Below are 7,661 nucleotides of genomic sequence, written 5' to 3' on the forward strand. Positions count from 1 at the left end.
AAAATCCCCTGGTGTACCGAATGTTGTATTGTAATTAAAGTTGCATCTAAGTCTTGTGTAACAGTCTCCATTATTTGTGATTATATTCATAGTGTCACATGGTACTTTCAGCACTTACTACATCACAGTGTTTTTAATGCTTTCATTTTTAGGGTTATTATAAATTCATTCATTTTTAAAGAATTCCTTTATGTAGAACATGCAAAGTCTAAAATGTAAAGTGTCATGATCAGCTCTGGGTCTTGTGCAGTGATTAAATGAGCAGGTAGTAAATGTCATAGCTTTGCAGTATATTGGTTAAGTTCTGGATGTAATGAACATTCAGCACATAGGTTTTATAAATTTAATTTGGTAAGCAAACTTGTCGAAACAATTCATGCTGTGATGCTGGATAATACCTGGTCAAATGAATACATGTACAATGTGTTTTAACATTGTATAAGGTTTCTTCATCTATATAGATATCTGTTAAAGAACGGTGCAGAGACTGCTGTCCATTATTGGTTACAGTGTATTTGTTAAAATGCTGCCAGTAAGATTATGAAGCCCCCTTTCCGTGTACAAGGTACTTTGAGTACCTTTATGTGTTTTATTCTGCACTTAAAACATAAACGCAATTTAAATGCAGGAGCCTCGTCCTTAGTACTGCAAAATATGCAAGTGAAACTGGACTAAACGCAAATAAGGGTATGATTTCATGTTTCTAAATTACACGTGATACGAGGTAGGGTATATAATAATTATATTTTATGAATGCAAATTAAATGCAAAACTCTTAAAAAACTGGCAAATTATATGCAGCTGAGGGGTTTTTTTTCAATCTTTTTGTTTGTGTTCAACACAATTAAACAAGAAATTAGTGTAAACAATGAAATGAGTTGAGCATTTCGGTCAGCTGATTCGTCTGCGTTTCCTCGGATTCAAGATCTCCAGAAGATGTATGCAGCTCGTAAAAATTTCGAATGTTTCAAGACATCGTCAAGACGTCTTGCAGAGATATTCCAGACGTCTTACTTTTCAATGTTCGCGGCCGATCTACAGAAGATGAAGCGATATTTAGCAGACGTCTCCGCGACGTACGTGTGCTATCTGGGTCAATTACATTTTATATTTCAGGAAGCCTCTAGTACTTTTCTTAATTTCAGGTAACTAAAGCTTCTGGTTGCAAAGCTGTTGGAGTTTTTGACTGAATCAATAATAATTTAGCACGAATTTAGCTTTATTCCCCAATATTAGCTTTCAATGTCTTTGATCAAAGGCAAGGATTTCGTCCAGGAATCGTAAAATCAAAATGCTTAAAAAGTGGGTTATATCTACCGCATTCATCGGATCTTGCTCATCCAACTTCCACTCCGTTAAATCCATGTTAGTAATGAACGTGCTAGCAGCGGGATAACATCACCAGAAACAACTTCTCGTTTATGTTTGATTGCCTGATAGGATGCATTGTGTGAACGACTTCATTAGGCGCTGCAAAAAAAACAAGTGAATGACATCAGAGTAACGCGAGAGCGATTTGAAATCAGCCTCCTTCGCAAGATTTCTCGCGGTACCCTGATGTCATCTGCGTGTCGGTTTTGTGGCGCTCGAAGGAAGCAGCTAAACTCGACAGAACTGCCATGCGCCTCGTCCATTTATTGAATATAGCAGGACAATTTATCTCTTATTTCTCAGCGTGATAAATACAAGGTGTGGCCTGTGAGTGTCTGAACTGACTGAAATGCGTCTGTCTCACGGTCAATGCGAGCCTGTGTATATAAATAGGGTTACTGACTAAAAAATTGTGACTAAACACGACCCAATAAGTTAACACGACCCTCGTGTTTAATCCAACTACGTTACTTACTGCTTAAATCCTGATTTATAGCTAAACGCTTCTGACAATATCACCACATATTTACATTTAAGAGCTGATATAACATTATGAGGTGATTTTGGCTACATTACCTGTGTGTCTCATGCAGTGCAGAGCTTTACCGTTGCTCTTCTCGTCTTGTTGTGTTATACGCGCTTTTAAAAGTAAAAGTATTATTGTAGATCGCGTATATATAAAATATGAGAGAATAAACACTTTTAATTCCTTCCCCCACGTGCCATGTGTGAGGTGCTACACGACGCAGCATGAGAGAGAGAGAGAAGCACGCGCACATGAGAGAGGCGCCGCTGCGCTCGAAACAATGAATTAAGCCGTTTTAATACTAAAATATTACAATTATAATACTACAAATACATATAGAAAATCTATGAAATATAACAATGTATGGGAAACACTGGATGAAGAGTCTGACATGAAATTTAAGACCTTCTTAGTGGAAATTCCAGATTTTAAGACATTTTAAGACCTTAAAAATCGAAAATTTTATTTAAGACGTTTTAAGACTTTTTAAGGACCCGCGGGGACCCTGTGATATACTGCACAGGTAGGTTACTCACAACACTGGGCCTTTAATACACTCCAAAGCATTCGTGGAGACAGAGGTAAAGGGTTTCTCGCTACGGACACTGCTTAGTCCTCTTCGAGGCGTTGCTGCAAACACAGGTAAGTGATATACTGCACAGGTAGGTTACTAACAACACTGGGCCTTTAATACACTCCAAAGCATTCGTGGAGACAGAGGTAAAGGGTTTCTCACTACTGACACTGCTTGGTCCTCTTCGAGGCGTTGCTGCAAACACAGGTAAGTGATATACTGCACAGGTAGGTTACTCACAACACTGGGCCTTTAATACACTCCAAAGCATTCGTGGAGACAGAGGTAAAGGGTTTCTCACTACTGACACTGCTTGGTCCTCTTCGAGGCGTTGCTACAAACACAGGTAAGTGATATACTGCACAGGTAGGTTACTCACAACACTGGGCCTTTAATTCACTCCAAAGCATTCGTGGAGACAGAGGTAAAGGGTTTCTCACTACTGACACTGCTTGGTCCTCTTTGAGGCATTGCTACAAACACAGGTAAGTGATATACTGCACAGGTAGGTTACTCACAACACTGGACCTTTAATATACTCCAAAGCATTCGTGGAGACAGAGGTAAAGGGTTTCTCACTACTGACACTGCTTGGTCCTCTTTGAGGCATTGCTACAAACACAGGTAAGTGATATACTGCACAGGTAGGTTACTCACAACACTGGGCCTTTAATTCACTCCAAAGCATTCGTGGAGACAGAGGTAAAGGGTTTCTCACTACTGACACTGCTTGGTCCTCTTTGAGGCATTGCTACAAACACAGGTAAGTGATATACTGCACAGGTAGGTTACTCACAACACTGGGCCTTTAATACACTCCAAAGCATTCGTGGAGACAGAGGTAAAGGGTTTCTCACTACTGACACTGCTTGGTCCTCTTTGAGGCATTGCTACAAACACAGGTAAGTGATATACTGCACAGGTAGGTTACTCACAACACTGGGCCTTTAATACACTCCAAAGCATCCGTGGAGACAGAGGTAAAGGGTTTCTCACTACTGACACTGCTTGGTCCTCTTCGAGGCGTTGCTGTAAACACAGGTAAGTGATATACTGCACAGGTAGGTTACTCACAACACTGGGCCTTTAATACACTCCAAAGCATCCGTGGAGACAGAGGTAAAGGGTTTCTCACTACTGACACTGCTTGGTCCTCTTCGAGGCGTTGCAAACACAGGTAAGTGATATACTGCACAGGTAGGTTACTCACAACACTGGGCCTGCAATACAATTTCTCTCCTCTGGCTCGGGCCTCAACATGCTATTTTCTTCGCACAATCTGCACAGGGCCCGGGCGGCTTCGTTTACTGTCAATACAGCACACACACAGCAAGCTTAGTGAAACACACGGTAAAAGTCACACTCACCACAGCACTCTGCACACGCACTCCACGTGAAGTTTAAGACTTGGCCGCCTAGGTCTTGGCTGCTCGAGAGGCGGGTTGGGCGTTGTACACGCCAGAGAAAGAGAAAAGATTTCACAAGTAAATATATTCAACAACGCCCCTCTATGTCTTCTGGTTACTTCTTCGGCTCGCCTACGCATTCACTCTCCGCAGGGCCGGTAACCTTCAACACCCCCAAAAAGATAACAGTAACTCCTCTTCTGGATAACACAGAGCGTTTTGTGGTGATTGTTTACTCACGCTTGGTTGTCCAACCGATTTCCCAATATACATCCACCAGCGTCGTGTTTGCTTCTCCACATCCAAATCACATGATAACTTCCTTACTCCAACGTCTCCAACCTCTCGTCTTCCCTGAGGGATAAATGTGAGTCAACCCAGCCGATCTCCACCGTAACAACGAGCACAAGCAACGTATGCACAAAGTGCCACCAACAACAACATCTGACATCTTCAAAGCTCTTTATATTCTCAACCTTCTCTCCTCTTCAGCCTATCAGCGATCGCTGTGTTGATCGCTCTCACCTGAACGATATCAGGCTTGATCGTCACTTGGTGACAAATGCACAACATCATATCACATTGTAAAGGTTTAATATAACTGCATGGCAGGTAACAGCTGATCACATTGTAAAGGTTTAATATAAATGCACAACAGCTCACATTGTATGGAGCGAGATATGCGTCTTTATTACATGCAATAAATTAAATGATCTGAGAGAAATAAAACTATTTGAAAGAAAAAGTTATCACACTGATAGCAAAGAAGCATTTCATGAGAAGAAAAAGAATATTTGAGAGTAAAAGTTTTCATACCAACAGCAAAAAACAATAATATCTGAGACCAAAAAAAAAGCCCTGAGAGAAAGCATTTTCTCATGACAGAACACAAAAAGTACAAACCTGAAATTTCTAAAATTATTTCTGAGAAAAAAAAATCTCTCAAGCATATGTTTTTTGCTATTAGTGTGAAAACATTTTCTCTCAAAAAAAATGTTTCTATCAAAACGCTTTTCTTTGCTCTCGATGCAATTTCTTGCTCTCGTGTCAGGATTTTGCTTTCTCTGTGAAAATTGTGTCATGGGCGGGGCCACGTTCCTATTGGCCAGTCGGGTAAGCATCGTCTTGTCTTGGGAATAGAACTGAATCATTACACCGTTGTTCGGTTCACCTAGATAGATGCCGTCTCTGCTTTTAGTTTAGCACGGACACTCTAATGTTTGAGTAAGATGATGACACACAACTCGATGGATAGCTGGCTGAGCAAGTTCACAGCACTGAAGATTTAACATTAAAAAATGAAATGGTACTCTTATTCATGAATGAATGAATGTGTATTATATTATTAGCTTGCTAATCGCTAATTAGCCATCATGCTAGGTAAACTTGCAAATGCCAAATGGATGTTTTGATTCGTGATCTAGTTTCTACCTTTGCACTTGCTAGCCTCAAAGCACCTGAAGAGTAACTGCTTGTTCATCATATACAACCTCCTGTATAACTTTCAACCAACGTTAGTGTGCATGGAGGAAGTACAGAAAAATAAGGGACGCCTAGCTGCCGCAGCGCGGGGGGCCACCCACACACGTCGGGGCTAAGGTGACCACAGTCCCGATGTCGTACGTGCCAGTGGTGGTATATCATAACTTAAATGTGTTTTTTTGTTTTCATAAAAATATTAACATTGATACCATTATAATAAGATAGCTGCTATTGAAATCAGTGTGAACAGATGCACTCAGTCTCTCAATATCACAACTTAAGTGGTCATATTGAATACACTGACAATAAATAGGGCAACAAAGTAATAACAATAATTTGTTACACTTATTTAGCGCTTTTCTGCAACACGCAAAGCGCTTTACATATAAAAGGGGGAATCTCCTCAACCACAACCACAAAAAATAAGCTTTGGAGGAACTTGTGAGATGGGAACCATATTTTTATTTACTTATTAAATTAACAGATCCACAACTTAGTAATTATAGATTAAACATATGCTTTGATACTCAAAAAAAGTATTGGGGAAAATACTCACGCATTTCAGTCAGTTCACATGGTCACACACCTTTGCTGCGTCCGAAACAGCCTACTACTTACTATATAGTATGCGAAAAGCAGTAGGCGAGGCAAGTAGTATGTCCGAATACATATTATTCGAAAAACAGTATGCGAAAAGTACCCGGATGACCTACTACTTCCGGTTAGATTTTGCAGTGTGCATACGATGGACGCTTCACTATCCCATGATGCCCCGGGAGAGGAGTTATCCAACGAAGAAGACGAGGCATGCGGTTGTTTTCGCGCTGAAATGATATGACGTGATGACGACGTATGTCACGTGATGTAGCAACATGGCGGATGTAGTACGTCCGAATCTCATTCATACTACCAGGATTCATACTATACAGTACCTACTGTTTTAACGCTAAGTAAGTAGGTACTTCATCTAATTCAGTACCTACTATACAGTATGCGGTTTCTGACGCAGCCCTTGTATTTCTCACGCTGAGAAGACTTAACTTTTCCTGCTATATACAGTTAATGGACGAGGCGCAGGTCAAGTTCATAGCTGTCTCGAATTTTTCTTGCGCTCCTCTGATGTCATTCACTTGGACTTGATTTATTCAAAAACTCCCCAACTGCTTTGCAATCACAATCAGAAGCTTAAGCTTACCTGAAACTATAAGGAAAATAGACTATAGAGGCTTTCTGAAATGAATGAAAGGACTAGAGATGACTATTGGAGCATGTCAGACCTACTTTTTTTATAAATGTAATTCTTGTCACTTGTCACAATTTAACACATCAATAATGTGTTATGTTTGTAACAACACTGGGTGTGTTAATTTTAACACATTGTTTTGTGTTTACCTATTCAACACATTATGTGTTATTTCGTATTGCTTTTGAGTTCATGTAAATAAAACACTAGATGTGTTGTCCTTATTAGAAAAATGTCTCAATTTAACACATTTGTTTTAAGAGTGTATGTAAAATACGGGACAAATCGCGTCCCGTATTGATTTGATATGCGTCATTTTGCCTGTAAATACGGGACGATTCCGTGTTTCACGGGACGGGTGGCATTGCCGCCTTTCATGCACAATAACGTTGGTTGAAAGTTGTACAGAAGGTTGTATATGATGAACAAGCAGTTACTCTTCAGGTGCTTTAAGGCTAGCAAGTGCAAAGGTAGAAACTAGATCACTACTCACTAAATAAGGAGTGAATCAAAACATCCATTTGGCATTTGCAAGTTTACCTAGCATGATGGCTAATTAGCGATTAGCAAGCTAATAATATAATACACATTCATTCATTCATGAATAAGAGTACCATTTCATTTTTTAATGTTAAATCTTCAGTGCTGTGAACTTGCTCAGCCAGCTATCCATCGAGTTGTGTGTCATCATCTTACTCAAACATTAGAGTGTCCGTGCTAAACTAAAAGCAGAGACGGCATCAATCTAGGTGAACCGAACAACGGTGTAATGATTCAGTTCGATTCCCAAGACAAGACGATGCTTACCCGACTGGCCAATAGGAACGTGGCCCCGCCCATGACACAATTTTCACAGAGAAAGCAAAATCCTGACACGAGAGCAAGAAATTGCATCGAGAGCAAAGAAAAGCGTTTTGAAACATTTTTTTTGAGAGAGAAAATGTTTTCACACTAATAGCAAAAAACATATACTTGAGAGCTTTTTTTTCTCAGAAATAATTTTAAAAATTTCAAATTTATATTTTTTATGTTCTATCATGAGAAAAAACTTTCTCTCAA

The sequence above is a fragment of the Misgurnus anguillicaudatus genome, chromosome 9, assembly GCF_027580225.2.
Source record: "Misgurnus anguillicaudatus chromosome 9, ASM2758022v2, whole genome shotgun sequence".
In the NCBI taxonomy this organism is placed as follows: Eukaryota; Metazoa; Chordata; class Actinopteri; order Cypriniformes; family Cobitidae; genus Misgurnus; species Misgurnus anguillicaudatus.